Genomic DNA, 18,351 nt, shown 5'->3' on the forward strand with positions numbered 1-18,351 from the left:
GCGTCATCGGGATACCCGAAAAGTCAGAAGGGGCAGACATTGTCAACTACCTAGAAAATTAGCTCTGAAACGAGGTGGCCCCGGAGGGTCTATCCCCCTTCTATGCACTGAAGCACGCTCATAGAGTGCCGGCAAGACCACAGAAACCAGGAGCTCCCCTCAGGCCAGTGGTGGCTAGACTGTTACATTTCCGTGATAGAGACCACATTTTACAAAGAGCCCATCAAAAACGATCGCTCCGCATTGGCAACAACTACGTTATGATTTTCCCAAACTTTACAAGAGAGGTCCAACGAAGCAGGGCCTCATACATTGCTGTCAAGACTAGGCTACGCAAAATGAATTTGCTGTACTCAATGCTGTATCCTGCTCGTCTCAGGGTGGCAGATTCAGCGGGTGCACGATTCTTCAATTCACTGCAGGATGTATGGGACTGGCTGGAAACCCGTAGCCCACTGGATCGTTCAACCTCAGCTACCAGAACATCGCGGCAAAGCCCGCAGGAGCAGGGAACAGGCACCAAAGCTCCTTCACCCAGGGAACTTAGTCTTGAATGGCGTAAGGCACTGCAGGCGGTGGTGTTGCACAGCCGGGCCAGCCCAGGCTCCTCGCCAGGTGTGAGCACACATCATAGCAGTGGATCGGAGACCTCCATGGACCGCAGCGACGGCAAGGGCTTGGGAGCAGATATGCTGAAGATCAAGCCCCGATCAGGCGATGATCTGGGTTGAGATGAGCTGCCTACCGTGTGCGGTACAAAAGGGGGTGGTGATGGACAGAGCATTTGAACCAATCAAACACTCACACCCAGTCAACAGATCTGGGTTTGATCCATCACCATTCTTTAGCCCACTCTGCCACCCCAGTTCAGACATGGCCATATGCAAATCAGTCTGACCCTGTGCCTCATGGGAACAGTCCAGCCCGAACTGCCAAGCCATGCCTTCCCTGGACCGGAAACAAGCTTCCTAGGACCGGTTTCTGGCATTTCAGCCGTCTTCAGCCAGGCTTGCTTGAATCCAGTGGCAAAGTGAGCAAGGGACTCACGTCTGAGCATACCCTGCCAACTTATGGCAAACAAAGTGGTACAAAAGGAGGTGATGATGGACGGAGCATTAGAACCAATCAAACACTCACACCCAGTCAACAGATCTGGGTTTGATCCATCACCGTTCTTTAGCCCACTCTGCTACCCCAGTTCAGATATGGCCATATGCAAATCAGTCTGACCCTGTGCCTCATGGGAACAGTCCAGCTCGAACTGCCAAGCCATGCCTTCCCTGGACTGGAAACAAGCTTCCTAGGACCGGTTTCTGGCATTTCAGCCGTCTTCAGCCAGGCTTGCTTGAATCCAGTGGCAAAGTGACCAAGGGACTCACGTCTGAGCATACCCTGCCAACTTATGGCGAACAAAGCGGTACAAAAGGGGGTGGTGATGGACGGAGCATTACAACCAATCAAACACTCACACCCAGTCAACAGATCTGGGTTTGATCCATCACTGTTCTTTAGCCCACTCTGCCACCCCAGTTCAGACATGGCCATATGCAAATCAGTCTGACCCTGTGCCTCATGGGAACAGTCCAGCCCGAACTGCCAAGCCATGCCTTCCCTGGACCGGAAACAATCTTCCTATGACCGGTTTCTGGCATTTCAGCCGTCTTCAGCCAGGCTTGCTTGAATCCAGTGGCAAAGTGAGCAAGGGACTCACATCTGAGCATACCCTGCCAACATGTGGCGAACAAAGCGGTACAAAAGGGGGTGGTGATGCACGGAGCATTAGAACCAATCAAACACTCACACCCAGTCAACAGATCTGGGTTTGATCCATCACCGTTCTTTAGCCCACTCTGCCACCCCAGTTCAGACATGGCCATATGCAAATCAGTCTGACCCTGTGCCTCATGGGAACAGTCCAGCCCGAACTGCCAAGCCATGCCTTCCCTGGACCGGAAACAAGCTTCCTAGGACCGGTTTCAGGCATTTCAGCCGTCTTCAGCCAGGCTTGCTTGAATCCAGTGGCAAAGTGAGCAAGGGACTCACGTCTGAGCATACCCTGCCAACTTATGGCGAACAAAGCGGTACAAAAGGGGGTGGTGATGGACGGAGCATTACAACCAATCAAACACTCACACCCAGTCAACAGATCTGGGTTTGCTCCATCACCGTTCTTTAAACAGGGGGCCTGGCATTCCTGCTTCAAGGGTGTGACCTTTTTGAACTGGTGGCAGCCTCACATGGACTGTTAGGTAACAGACAACCGACACGGGGCTTCTAATCTAGAACAATAGTTGGGGGGCGGCATGCTAGGAAGCCTCTACGAGGTAGATAGCGGGAGTCAGCCCCTTATTTAGTCACTAGACGTTGATTGGTACCACCATAGATTGGATGGGGAGGCCTTGTTGGGTGCCTGTCCTGGGGAGGGGGAGTTGGGGATGTTTTACTTTTTGGGGGGTCTTTTTTTAGGGGGATCCAGGCGTGTCACGAGGGAGAGTATTTTTAAATGTGTTCCAAGTAAATATATGCAATGGGACCCCCATTAGGTTTAGCATGTCTCTCGTGGAATGTCCGGGGCATGCATTCTATGCTCAGGCGCCACAAGATACAGTCCTATCTGATTCGTAGGGGCATTCAAATTGAATTCGTTCAGGAAACCCACCTCCTGGCACAAGAGGGGAGAGCGTTACAGCGTTACAGCGCCACTCGAGGGGTCAGGTCTTCTACACCGCATACTCTGCATTTGCGAGAGGGGTACTGATATGGATAAGAGCTGGAGACCCATTCCAATGCACAACACAAGTGATTGACCCTGAGGGCTGATATGTGGTGGTACAGGGGAAGCTAGATGGTAGGGACCTCACCCTGTGCTGCATATACGCGTCTAATACAGATCAACCGGCCTTCTCCTTACTGTCACCTAAATTAGCGACTTCTCTTACGGGGACACTGCTGTTGGGAGGCGACTTCAATTGCACTGTGGATGTCAACTTGGATCACCCCCCCCCAATGCGCCGGCACACAAACTAGCAGAAGCGCTGCATAATTGCCAACAGAAATGGAGGTTAATTGATACCTGGCGAGCACAGCACCCTTTGGCCCGAGATTACTCCTTCTTCTCCGCCCTACATCAGCTACATGTCCGCCTCAATGCCATTCTATGCTCACCTGACGTCCATGGGGAGATTAGCAGCAGCCAATACCTTACCAGGATGCTCTCTGATCACAATCCAGTCCTAGCCCAGTTAAAATGGTCGTGCACACGCCATAAGATTCCTAACTGAAGGCTGAGGCCGGAGGCTTTAGCTGACCAAGATTTCCACACCACTATTGCAACAGCTATCACGGAATACTTTCAAGTTAATGAGGGAACTGCCACATCTGTGACCGTGGAATGGGACGCCTGTAAAACAGTCATCAGGGGGAGGTGCATCTCTGTTCTGGCCGGGGTTAGGAAGGTCCTCCTTCAGGACATTCAAAGAGACGACGAGCGCTTGAGAGCCCTGGAGAAGGATAGGCTTGAAAACCCGGCCAAACACTGCGAACTAACAGAAGCTAGAGAAGCAGTGGCTGCTAATGTGGAATGACTGCGTTGCTTTGACTATAAAACTTACATCACACAGGCACACTCTGAAAGGGATAAATCGGGCGCCCTCCTCGCTTGGTTGGCAAATCCGGCCCATCGTGGTTCAGTTATACTGGAGATGCGAGATCAGCTGTGGGTAGCTAGATTTGATCAACAGGGGATCAACAAATTATTCTATGATTGTTATACCGAGCTCTATCGTAGTCGAGTAGTCCCCTCAGAGGAAGAACTACAAGAGTTTATGCTGGAAGTTGACCTGCTGGTCCTAGATGAAGATGTGGCAAAGTTATTGGAATAAGGGAGGTACGAGTAGCCATCAAAAGTATGGCCCGTAACAGAAACCCGGCACGGATGGCTTACCAGTAGAATTTTACCTCGCCTACACTGACTTGCTTGCCCCCCAACTCACGCGCCTTTATAATGAGACTAAGAGAATTGGCAGGTTACCTAACTCCACTAGGGAGGCGATCATTATCCCTTTATTGAAACCGGGCAAACAACCTTGGGACAGAACGGCATATCGGCCTCTATCCGTGCTCAGTCTTGACTGTAAAATACTGAGCAGGATCCTGGCCACTCGACTGCTCCCCCATATGCCCACCCTCATACACGCCAACCAATCCAGGTTCATCCCTGCTCAAAACACAGCGCTTAATGTCAGACCGCTTTTACATATATTAGAGGCGGATTCCTACAACACGGACTCCACCGCAATCTTTGCAATAGACATAGAAAAAGCCTTTGACAGCTTGGAGTGGGCGTACCTGTACCATGTAATGCGAAAGATGGGCCTAGGCTCCAATTTCATGAGTTGGACAGCCCTCTTATATGCAGACTCTACCGCCAGGGTCAGGACGTGAGCGATGATCTCAGAGGAATGCAGGGTGGGGAGGGGCACGGGCCAGGGGTGTCCACTTTCCCCATCGTTGTTTGCTATGGCAATGGAGCTCTTAGTGGCACATGCTAGATCGGGACGGGCGTACCAAGGCCTCAACTTCTATGGACAGGTCCATCACATTACCCTATATGCAGATTATCTTTTACTGTCCCTGTCAAATACATGCAAAGCCCTAAGGGGAGCCCAATCCCTGCTGCATGCCCTGAGCAAGGTAAAGTGGGCAAAATCATGTTCATTCCCGACGGGCAAAGGCAGACAGGGTCTTCAGAACACGGAAGGGGTGAAATGGGAGGACAGATGTTTGTCCTACTTGGGTACGCTTGTCTACCATGAACAGGAGGATATTCTCGAAGGGAACATTGGAAAGGCAATCAGGGGGACCAAAGCTAACTTCGAATTCTGGGGATCCTTGCCACTATCAGTGGTGGGCCGGGTGGCGCTTCTTAAAATGGTGACTCTCCCACACCTGCTATACTTCTTCAGGGCCTTACCGGTCTGGATTCCAGCAACCTATTTTAAGCAGGTCACAGCAATGGTCACCTCATTTCTGTGTGGTAAGGGCAGGCGCAGGGTGCCCCTAGCTACACTCATGAGACCCCGTGTGGAAGGAGGGCTAACGGTTCCGGACTACGAAACGTATTATCTAGCAGCCCAATTTCAGTGGTCACACAGTGGGTGGCAATAGCCACCAGGGATGAGGAAGAGGCCAGAGAGGTATGGGGTCCCCTGATGGTGTTGTCCTGCATAGTGCTGCGGCTCCCACTCGGGGCAACATCTCTCACCCTGGAGTTTGCTACGGCACGGAAATGCTGGAATAGGTACCTGTGGAGAGCAGCTATTAGGTGCCCTTATGCACCTGAAATCCCACTGAAGATGTGCAGGGCCCTACCGCATGGGGCAATTGGCAGAGACTGAAGGCCTGGGAGCAGCAGGGATTAGTGACAATGGGAGACCTTTATGATTAGGGAGCCTTGATCCCATTTGACGCTTTACGGGCCCGCTATGACCTGCCAGGAGGAGATTTCTTACAATATACAGCCCTCACGGCAGCCATCAGGAAGCATTGGAACATGGGCCTCACAGAACCACCTACTTCTATGGGGTGTCAATATGCGGTGATGGCAGCGGGCACCACAAAAGCGGTGACATGTCTTTATAGACACATGACGCTAGAATCCTTATCCCCCATGACAGCCCTGAAGCTCAAATGGGAAACGGACTTAGGGATAGACATCCCGGATAGAGCATGGAGTGAAGTTGTTTAGAGCGCCTGGAAAACCATGAGAAACGCAAGATTCCAGTTAGTACACTTCCACATCCTCCACAGAGCATATCTCATACCAGCTCGGTTGCATGAGTATTTCCCGACCCACCCAGCGTCCTGCCCAAGATGCGCAGCAGATGAGGTGGATTTTAAACACTTTGGGACTGCCCATTCCTTGACAACTTTTGGGAGGAGGTGACAATTTTGCTGACGGATCTTACTGATAGGGACTTAAACCCCACCAGGGCACATTGTATCCTGCATTGGTTTCCCCACACCTCAAAGAACAAAATCACTAGTAAATTTATTGATTTGGGTTTCCTCTTGGCCAAAAGAACCATCACCACCCATTGGAAAGTGAAAAAGGGCCCCAGCATAGCTAAGTGGAAGGCAGAATTCGAAAAGTGGGCTGAATGTGAGGGAATTATTCGGTTTCAAATTGCACATAGAACAGGCAGCGAGAAGGCACTGGAGAGGGCAAGAGCTTGGGTGAGGCTGGTTATGGATCTTAGGACCCCTGAGGACTAAGATGACGATGCCCCGGCGGATGGCCCCATGGTAGCCATAGATTAATAGACAGTCAGGTTTGAACGCACCTTATCCTGTCAGCCCACAACTGCAATCGGCCATTGGGAGGGATGCTTGCCCCCGTGGCGACTTCATCTGTTCTGATGCACAACACACTTATGGCATTGGCTCTCCGGAGCTGCAGTGGTTGGCCCCTACTTGACACGCCTGGGAGGGTGGTGAGGGAGGGGGGTTGATGGGGATAGTTGGAGTTGGGGTTAGGGTTAGTTGGGTACAATCAGGGGCGTAACGCCCAAACTTGAACCGCGCCATGACCGAAAGGTCGAGAAGACTGCAGAGCAATGGGAAGGACTTACTTGCATAGGCGATCCTGAATACTTGCTAGAGTAAACAGGAGAATGTTTCTGAATCTGATTGTTTTGGCCCATAACTGTGCTGTTCATATGAGTTAGATGTAAAACAACAAAAATTGTTTAAAAAACAAAAAGAGGGCTATATTGCCAAGTCAAATTGGCAATTTAAAACTGTATTCAGGCTGCAATGGCAGGCCTGGGACAAATTTTAAGGGTTAATTGAGATCGTGGTACAATAAGTGTAATGGCATGTTACCCTACAGGGGACTGATAAGTAAACTAAATATTCCAATGAGATGTAAGCCAGTTCTACCAAGTACTTTAGCACTGGTTAGCAGTGGTAAAGTGCACAGAGTCCTAAAGCAATAAAGTACATTTACATTAATAAGCCAAAGTACTGGCAGGACATTGATGTTTGAACTGTTGTTATTTGATATCTGTTGAATTCCGAGGGACAGATTTACAAGCCCCGTGCGCCACTTTTGCACCGCAGTTGCGTCACTTGTGTGATGCAGCGGTGGTGCAAAGCTAGCGTCCTCCTGCGACAGATTTACAACGTGACGCATCTAGGGAGATGCGTCACTTTGTACAGCCCTGCGCCACAGTAAACCCGCGTCAGGTTTAATGTATGCAGGGTGGGCGTTACGTCGGAAGAAGTCTCGGAAAAGTGACGCAGTGAAATCTACAAGATTTCACGCAGTCACTTTTCCGACGCAGGGGCGTCAAATCTTTACGCCTGCTTCGAGCAGGTGTAAGGCGTGACGCACCATGTTAGGGATAGGGCAGGTTGGAACAGTGCTGGAGTTGAGTCGCGCTTGCGACACAACTTAAGCAATGCACCAACATTAAGCCGGCAGATGCGTCACGCATCTGCTTGTCCTTGTGCCACGATGCACCGCATTGTAAATGCGGCACATCTGCGGTGGCGCAAGGGCAAACTTGATTGACGCATCTTCCCTGGCGCATCCCTGGATGCGCCAGGGAACGTAAATCTGCCCCTAAATCTTTATCACCACACCACCTCCCTGAGTAAGACTTCATCCATCGCCCATTCTTCATTGTGTTTGTGTCAAGTGCTAAGTTTGTGTACTTCATTCTCATTCTCCATGGTAAGTTTAAGTCCTGTGATAATTGCCCTTTAGCCCAGTCTGGTCTGACAACCACTCATTGTAAACTAGCTAATACAAATAGAGCACATTAAGCACACTAGGCCCGGCCATCAGGAGCATGCACATTACATCACAGAGCTTCCTCCCCCATAAATATCTATAACCATTTCAAAAGCATTGATAGCGTAGGGCGCTGGGAAGCTGCCCACAGAGACATTCATGACACTCAAGTTCAGTTCCTAAGAAGTGTGGGACAGCCCAACTTGTAAACAGTTTTGCACATGAGTCAGCACAATGCTGGGACACGTCCTCTGCAATAAAGCAACATTGGCTGACAGCCCAAACTAATTCATCTGTTTTGTCACTGAAACTGTACTGTGCATCAACTGTGATTTAAGATGAAATAAACTGATTTTTATTCTTGTTTTCTTCCTTCCTTGAGGCCCTTTGAAAATTTATTTCAATTGATTGTAGGAAAATGGGTGCCGACCTACTTAACTCCCTAGTTTTTTTGGTTTTGAACTGCTTGGTTATTGGACAGAATTTCGCTCACTGTAAACACTCTTAAATTAAATTGAGAGTGCTAGCCACCGTTGTCTACCTTTTAAAACAAGGTCTGCTGCTGAGCAGCTGGGGTCAGAGGCTCTGGATTGGCTGCACGTGAATATGTGCACACACAAGTGTGCACGGGAGTTCAGACTGAGCAAGTGAGACTCATGTCTTGACATGGAACCAGGCTTTGAGGATAGATGGGCAAACCATCTCCCCCCTCATTGCATGAGTGTGATTAGTGTCACCTCACTGGGCTGTGGAGGATGGACTGTGGCAGCAGTGATACTGATTTTGGTCTGCAAGGTGGACCTCTTTACCTGCCTCCAGCTAGAGAGAGGGCCTACCGGTTTTCACCATGGGTTTCATTTTTTTGACAGACTATGAAAACTGCTCATTTACCTATCTGTGTGCAAGAGGTGTAGCACTTGTGTGTTCTTCTGTGTGAGTTGCAGATTTGTGTAAAGTGCATGTGGTGCACGTGTTCATGTACACACTTGCCTTTATTTTGAATGTGGTAATACTGTCTGGGCAAAGATTTACCAAGTACAGAAAAAAGATGACGAATTGATCATGTAAAGGGCCTTTTATTGTGCACAAAATACGTCATCAGCTTTTTAGTTCTTTTGATACATTTGAGCTAGAAACACTTCTTTTGTTAAAACTGCAGATTATGCAGCAGTCGATGGATTATGGGCCAAATCCATAATTGTGCAGGAATAAAGCAGCGGCTACATGTGCTTGTATGCGCGTGTGTGAGTGTATCTCCTCTTGGTAATGCTGTATATGTATGTGCATGCTTGCTTATGTGCCTGTCTGTATACACTTGCGTGTCTGTATGTGCTCGTGCTTGCATGCGTGTGTGTGTGTATCTCCTCTTGGTAATGCTGTATATATATGTGAATGCATGCTTATGTGCATGTCTGTATGTGCTTGTGTGTCTCTGTCTGTATGTGCTTGCATGTGTATGTATGTGTGCATGTATGTGCATGTATGTATGCTTGTGTGGTTGCATCTGTGTACACTGCTACATGTGGCTGTGTCTCCAAATATGTGCATGTCTGTGTGTGTATTTGTGTCTGTGTATGCGTGTTTCTTTGTATCTGTACTTGCACGTGTGTATTTGTCTATCTGTGCATCTATGTTTATATTTAAGGTTTTTTTTAGTATTGCACATAAAAGGCCCAGGGGGTATTTACAGCACGGGTGCCGCACTTTCTGTTGCAGCACGGCACCCACTTTTATATTTACAAAGACGACAGCTGAAGATCACGCAAATTCGAGACCTATTGCATTGCAAATGCTTGTTTATTTTTGCAAATATCAATACATAGGAAGGATTTCACCATTTGTCAATAGTGAGGGCATGTTGGGTTTTTATCTGCTCAGTTCCTGATCTCTGCACTAGCCATCATGGAGACAGAAAAAGGCCGCCACACTGATATCAATCCCTGGGTCTGTTCCTAGCATGCTGATCACGTTACATATGAAAGACCGGTAACTTCTCACAGTTCTTCTGGGACAATAATATTTATGATGTGTCTGTGGTAGCACACTGTTATCTCGGAGTAAGACCCCCAACAAAGCATCCCCACCTTTGCTGCAGCATTGAGACTCAACATAACCGCATCATCAGGGACACCCCCAAACCTACTGCATCAGTGGGACATTCAGGTCTTCTCCAGTAGAGCCCCCTCTCCCCATCAGCATTGAGACTCAGCATAACCGCATCATCAGGGAGACGCCCTGCCCCACTGCATCAGTGGGACATTCAGGTCTTCTCCAGTAGAGCCCCCTCTCCCCATCAGCATTGAGACTCAGCATAACCGCATCATCAGGGAGACCTCCTGCCCCACTGCATCAGTGGGACATTCAGGTCTTCTCCAGTAGAGCCCCCTCTCCCATCAGCAGAGAGACACATCCCACTGGGGCAGTAACGCAGTCAATCCTGATGGAGCAGGCACCCTCCACAATCCCACTGAAGCAGTCAGGGCCCCAGTTTGGCTGCAGCACTGAGAGCCACTGCTCAGTGCACTTCTTTGAATCCCTCCTCCCCAGGATGCAACAACACTTTAAAACGTTCAGTCACACAGTAGCAACATAAATCACCCACGAGGAGGGTGTGTTTTGATAGGACAAAGGAAAGACCCGCTGAAAGAGCATGTCACAATCAAAGGCCGAGATGCACACTCGGGAACAAGTAAGAGTGAGTGTGTTTTGTCTTACAACCAGAGGTACCTTGTGAGAGCATATGTGTGCCACAGTGTAGAGAACAACATAGTGATGGAGCTAGATTTTACACGCTCCTGCTCTTTGCACGCGGTCTGTGCTGATTTCTTGCTGCCCACCAATGACCCAACCTGCTCTCTTCCATCACTTTAATGTACGTCTGGCTGCATTTTTACTTGTTCTGAGACTCCTGCAGTTGGGTGGATCACCTGTGGGCACTAGGCAGGTGTGCACGCCCTTTCCTGTCACTTTCATATTTTCTGGCTCCTCTGTTGTTGGGGCTGTGATTCTGCGCTTGGCACATTTGGACATGTGTGATTTTCTCCCTGATACTGTGGCTGCTCAACCCTGATGGGGGAAATTTGATTTTGTTCCTCTACCCCAATGGCAGCGGGACATTTCTACATCCTTATATAGGGGCATATGTACAAGGAAGTGACGGAGCACAGAGTTAGCCTTCCTGGCTTAAGGCCGCACTCTGCCACTTCTGAAACACAGAGCTGCACCGTATTTACAAGAATATGGTGCAGCCCTGCGTTTCCCCCTGCGCTGACGCTAAATGACCTGCCTAGCACCAGCGCGGGCACCCTTGGATGATAGTCTGGGGTGCCTGGGTTGTGGGGGATGATTTTTTATGTGCAGAACGGTGTCCCTTCCTGCACATAAACAATCTTAAATGGCGATTTGTAACTTTTATGTGTGCTGCTTAGTGTTGCAGAAGTTGCAAGTCGTCATTTTTAAAATGGTTTCCCTTCCGCACATAAACAATAAAGCACAGCATTTTGCTGTTCATCAAACATTTTATTTCGGCTAATACGCCATAAAACGTTACAATAAAAAAAATGCTAAATTCAAATAAATTTCAATAAGAACATCATATAGAAATTGATTTGAATTTAGCATTTTTTTTTTATTTTTTATTGTAACGTTTTATGGCGTATTAGCCGAAATAAAATGTTTCAATAAGAAGTAAGAACATCATATAGGGGAAAGTGCTCAGTCTGACCCACAAAACCTCGAGCAAGAAGTTCAATTCAAATTCAACAAAGAGGAAGATGGCGGCCGGCTAACGTAACCGGTCGGGAGCTCTCTATCTACAGTCTACTACCAGCCATGAAGATATGACAGTTCCTTCACTCTAATTTAAAAACCCCTCATAGAGATCGTTTGGAGTTGGCAAGATTGCGTTTCTCTTGCCTCTGCCCACTTTTTCGGTCATGAGATACGATTTACCTACCGAGCTTGTAGATACGGTGGTTGGAAAGTCGCGGACATCGCGGACACGTGTACAAATGGCAACGCCTCGCTCGGCGTCTGGGCGGAAGCGCAAGAGGCAAGGACCGGCTTCTGGAGGGCAGCAGCTAGGTTCTCTTTCCGGGTCGGCCAGGGCAGAGCAGCGGAGTTTGAACCAACATCGAAATTGACACGGGAGCTGGATCCGGCGCATTCACCAGGAGACCAGGATTCAAAGACCCTGAATTTCAACACGAGAAAGGGGGAACCTGTTACAAGGAACAAGAAATCGGAGAATAAGGTAGGAGTAGGGGGCTGCATGAGGAGGGCAAAGAAATTAGAGGGAGTTCCCCCTACGAAGGCTTCAAATATAAAAACCCCTCCCACAACTGGCAAGCAGACGGAGAATAAAACTCCGAATGACAATCTAACGTCGAACTTGGCTTCCTTAACAACACCATTAGGTGGTAACTCGACTCTGGGGGATATAGGGGAGGTCAATAGAGACATTTGTGGATTGAACAGTGGAGCTAGCTATTGCCTAAGGAACAAGCAATTCTTAGCAGACTGTCCATTGACTAGCCTCAACTCAAAAGCCCCACAGATTACTCCTGCCAGTACTAAAAAAATAAGGGGTAAAAAGCGAGGTATTACTATAAAAACACCGTCAGCCTCCTACTCTAAAAACAAAAATAAACAGGATAGTGTTAAGCACCCCCTTCTGGAGACAGGCCTTAAACTTAAGGTTACACCCTCCCTCAGATCTTTTTTTAAAATCCAGATCCAAGAGGAGAAACAAATGAGCGAACAAAACGCTGAAACAATTTTGCAACCTATCTCAGACAGCGCTACCTTAGATCGAGATAACAACTCAACAGATACCACCACTATAGCGGAAATGGATCCTGTAAGTAGCGGAGCTAAGGCCAGGAGCAGCCCAATCGAAACTGAATCAGAGACCACGATTGAATCTAGGTTTGACCCAGATTCTGCTTCAAAGGCCAGGGGGGAGAGGGGCTTAGTAAGTAAACATCTCTGTACTATAGTCAATGACCTCCCCCAGGCGGATTCACCCGAGGTTATGCCCTCAGATTCTAATATGATCGATCAACAGGTTTCAATGACTTCATCGAGTAGTCTCCACGAAACTGTTCTGTCAGAAATGAGAAACAACTTTGCTATCTCGGAGAAGAATCAATTAAAAATTCAAGAGACATGCGAGGCATTTGATACTAAGCTGAATGCTTTGGGAGAAAGAGTCAAAATAGTGGAAACAGTAGTGGAACTTCTAAGCAAGGAAGTAGAATCCTTGCTAAGTGAGATCAGCGTTTTAAAATCTAACGAAGCTGCTCTTCGAGATAAGTTGGAATCGCTTGAGAATCAATCTAGGAGAAACAACATAAAAATTCTCAATATACCAAAGGGTCGAGAGGGTGGAGATATGAAAAGTTTTGTAACAAGCTTACTTAAAGACTACTTCCCTTGGGCAGATCCTGCAGTTTTAGCAGAAGATATGCAAAGAGCACACCAAGACCCATTTGGGAAAGATAAACTCAAGAAAATCCAAGAAAAATCCTTATTAACTTTAAAACTTATTCCCTTAAGGAAAGAATACTGGGCGAAGCTCTAAAAAAGGGAGTTTACAATAAGGATGATTGGTCCTTCAGAATAAGGTCCGATGTTGCCAAGGCCACACAGGATAGGCAATGGCAACTTGGACAATTTATGACTGAACTAAGATCTCTTGGGGCGACGGTGCAGATGAAATTTCCAGCCTCCTTGAAGATTATGTGGAGAAATAAAATGCACAACATTAGAGATCCAAAGGAGGTTGAGCAATTACTGATACAGATGAAGGAACAAAAATAAGAGAACAAGTCTTAGCCAGGTAGTTAGAGAGCTCAAACGGGCAAATTAATTTGCCAATGAAAGAAACAAGGGAGGCTTCCTCAGGGTGGGCTTTTAGATGTATTGTAAATCAAATAGGAAAAATATTGCACAAAAAGGGTGGGGTGCAAAATAGGGAAAAAAAAAAAAACGTCCTCAAAATAAAAATAGGAAGGTGGAAGGGGATCAAAGGGTAACAAAAACACCCCCCAGCACCGAGAAAAAGGCACTACCTCATGGATGATCTATTGACAGTAAAAATTCTATCCTGGAATGTTAATGGTCTTAGGAGTAAAAACTGGAGGAGGATGATTCTAGAATATCTGAAATTGTCTGAGTGTAATATCTTGATTCTCCAAGAGACACACTTGTTGAAGGAAGAATGGGAGAACATTAGAAAAAATCTCAGATGGATAGATTCATATGTCTGTACTAATCAGAATTGTAATAGAACGGGAGTAATTATCTTATTTAAAAAAACTGCAAAAGCATCTGTTGTAGCAAGCGCAGTCGACAAAAAGGGGAGATGGTCTACTGCTAATATAAAATTACAAGGTAATCCTTTCACCATAGTTGGTTACTATGGCCCTAACTGCGATGACCCTGAACCTCTGCAAAACCTTTATACCCAGCTACTAACATCATCAGCCCCTATAATTTGGGGGGAAGATTTTAATATTATTCTAGACTCAAAACTTGATAGACAACCTCCAAGTAAAGAAACAAATCTACCAAAAATGAGACAATGGATTTCACTGAGCATAAAAGATCTTGGATTGGTAGACATCTGGAGAAAAAAAATCCTGAAAAAAAGGGATCCACTTTTCAAAACAAAAGATTGGGCCACTCCTCCCGAATTGACTTTTTCCTACTAGACTCCACCCTAGTGCCAAACATTATTAGAGTAGAACACATTTCGGCACACTTATCAGACCACTCAGCAATAGTTCTGGACTTACAGGTGGAAAAGATCCACGTCCCAGGGCGCTGGACAGTAGATCGCACGATTTTTCTAGATAATCAGAATATAGATCTACTTATGACTGAGACAGCAGAATTCTTTAGGATAAATAAAGAAGAGATGCCCTTGCAAATAGTCTGGGACACTTACAAAGCAGTTATGAGATGTAAAATTCTAAACATAGCAGCTTGGAAAGTAAAAACGAATAAATCTAAGATCAGACTTATGGAGGAAGAACTAAAAACCCTTGACACTAAACTTGAACGAGAGTCATCAGATTTAAATAGAGTACAATTGACAGCTGAAAGAACTCAAAAAAAGGAAAATCTAGCTGATCATCTAGAGATGAGATTAAGAGAGAAATGGGAGTCGAGCAAACTTTCACACCACGAATATGGAGAAGGCTGTGGGAAGCTATTAGCATGGAAATCAAAAACAGAACAAACTAGGAACAAGATACTTAAGATACGCAAGGGTCACTTGGGAATATTAACATCAGAAGACGCAGAAATCAGAGAAGAATTTCAAAACTTCTTCAATGGTCTATATAAAGAAGACTGTTTTCCGACTGAAGCTCAACTCCAAAACTATCTGGAATCTATAGACCTTCCATCTATCAGCAATGAGGAGAGGATAGGGCTAAACAAGAAAATAGATGAAGAAGAAGTCGAAGAAGCTATCAGAAGTCTTAAGAGAGGAAAAGCACCTGGACCAGACGCTTTACCGAATGAATTGTACCAGTCACTAAGTAAAGTTTTAATCCCACATTTAACAGAATTAATGAACGACATCTTTATTAACAAAAAGGATCTCCCGATTTCATGGAACGAAGCAATTATTAGCATCATATTGAAACCGGGAAAAAACCCTGACCAGTGTGAATCATATAGGCCCATATCCCTTTTAAATTGCGACTACAAGATTTATACACAAATTTTAACAAAAAGACTGACCAAAGTAGTCAGCCCTTTAATCAATAACAACCAGAAAGGTTTTATGAAGGGTAGACAAATTCAAGAACTAACACAAGAACTTATCACAGCTATAGACATAGCAACCCTATGAAAAACTTCCATTAGCTATCATCACCTTGGACGCAGCTAAGGCGTTCGATGGGGTCAACTGGTTATACTTGAACGCGGCTCTGAGTAGATATGAGTTAGGAGACAATTTTCAAGACTCAATTAAATTAATATATAGAAATCCATCAGCTAGAGTCCTAGTCAATAATAACCTCTCGAATAGGATACAAATTATGAGAGGCACCAGACAGGGATGTCCTCTGTCGCCACTTCTTTTTAATCTGTATATAGAACCTCTAGCAACTAAATTAATGAACAACTTTAAAATATCTCCATTCTCTTATAATGGTTGGACGAAAAAAGTTGCCCTTTTCGCAGATGACCTGATGATTTTTACAGACAATTTTTTAAAATCCCTCCATGATATTGAGGTTTCTATTAGTCAGTTTGGTGCAATCTCCGGATACATGGTTAATCAGTCCAAATCTGAAATTATGGTGTGGAACTGTACTAACAATCACCCCTTGATAAAAACGAAAATAAGATATCTGGGTTTAGACATAATTACAGATATAAATAAAATCGCGGGAGTAAATTTTAAAAGGTTACTAAGTGAAACTAGAAAATTGTTAAAAACTTGGAGTGGTTTACCTTTAACTTTTATGGGAAGGTCAAATATTATCAAAATGATGATACTACCTAAATTTACCTACATCTTTAGTACGATCCCGTTAGAGTTTGATAGAACATCAATAAAGAAACTACAGGGAGAATTAAATTCCTTTATATGGGCTAGTAAAAGCCCCCGAATGGCTTGGAATAAGCTTAGAAAGAAGAAAGATCGAGGGGGTATAGCGAGCCCGGATCTATTACAGTATTGTAGGGCCTTCCAGTTCAAATACGTTAGAATTTTATTAAATGATTATGAACTTTACCCACCTTACCTGCAAGCTATAGCGAGACCTGTGGGAAATTTTCTATACAAATTCGGGCACCCAAAATTTTACAAAAAAATCAAATTAAAGGTTCTCTTTTCAGCAGCTAAACTGTGGACACAAATAAGAAAGTCAATTAAAATCCCCTACTACAGCAAATACGCCCCGATTTGGGATTCCCCGGGCACGCCGGAATGTCTCCAAGATAGTCTTTCAATTCCCTTATTTTTAGCAGGGATCACTAGATGGGGGCAACTTATAAAACAGGATCACATTATAAACTGGTCTCTCCTGGATAATATCACGGGAGGCTCCCTATCCAAATTCAAGTTCTATCAATTATCTAGCTGGATCAAGGCATTGACGGAACCTTACGAAGGAGACAGAGAACTGGAACTTAAAATGCTCAACATCAGAGCTCAAAAGAAAGAAGTTTCTCTATGGTATTGGGCACTCATAGAATCAGGAGAGGATAATCTCAAGACACTAGAGAAGATCTGGAGGAACGCACTGCCGACGAGTGATATCGAGAACTTATGGCAAGTATCTATGGGGAAATGCTGGGGTGTTATAAAATCTGCTGCCCTAAGGAGGAACCACCTGTTCACTCTTCATAGAGCATATTGGACACCGAAAAAACTCTCAAAATTTAAATCTCGGATCGGAAAAAATGCCCGAAATGTGAAGAAGAAGAGGTAGACGACTTGCACATGTTTTGGCAGTGCCCCCAGATCGATGTCTTCTGGAGAGAAGTGACTAAAACCCTGGAGAAGGTATTTAAATATCCAGTTGATGTAAGTACCCATCTGGTTATCTTTGGGGTTAGAGAAGAGGGGGCAAATCTTGTTAAATTAACGAAAGAGCAAGAGAATCTGCTTTTTAGCCTAATTTTACTTGCCAGAAGGGAAATATGTGTGAATTGGATAAGAGCCAACCCCCCCTCACATATGGGATGGATTAACCACATACATAGGATTTCTCGATTAGACGGAGGTGGGAGGTTTAACAAAAGATTTAAATTTTGGGAAATCTGGGAACAACAAGAGGTCTTGACTAGTTAAACAAAAAGCTGTTCTAAAATGGGTCCAATGATTATGCAATGGCAATACACCAGAAGTTTCGACGGCTGGAGTAGCCTGAATGGCTAGCTCTTCCCACCTCCCATAAAAGGGTAAAAGAGATACAGTGACCTTGACAGAACAAGGGAAGCTCCCCTATTCATATTCTGTAATGGGGGTAGCGAAGGAGAGAAATACAAATGTCAAGAGATCCCTGAGAAATCTCAACACCCGGTATTGCAAAATATGGACTAAAAAAAAAAAAAAAAGAACATCATATAGCATCCTATTTACAGTTGAAAAAACTCATCAATGATTAAAATTTGTGAATAATAAGTAAAACAGACCTTCTGGACCCAACACCAAGAGGATAATCGTATTGAATGGGTATTCTTCGTGGGAGTATATATATCTACACATATTATTCATATACAACCAAAATAGATGAAGTAAAGGGGCCTCAAAATGGCAAAACCCCAATGTCGAAGTTAGTGGAATGGCCATATGGGGTGATAGGAGGCTATATGAGCATACTAAACCTGCGCTACAAGCTGGTTAGCCTAGACGACCTTCTTTCTCTGGTTCCAAGCACAAAGCAGATAACGCAAGACTGCCAGTGTGGATAATTCAATAGTGTTGCTCTTAATTTACCCGGTGAGGTTGTAGTTATAGCACACATTCACAATGACCCTAAAGTTGGGCAGGTAAATGTGCTGACTACCCAATCGAAGCTGAAACCTAG

Source organism: Triturus cristatus, chromosome 7 (genome assembly GCF_964204655.1).
Source record: "Triturus cristatus chromosome 7, aTriCri1.1, whole genome shotgun sequence".
In the NCBI taxonomy this organism is placed as follows: domain Eukaryota; kingdom Metazoa; phylum Chordata; class Amphibia; order Caudata; family Salamandridae; genus Triturus; species Triturus cristatus.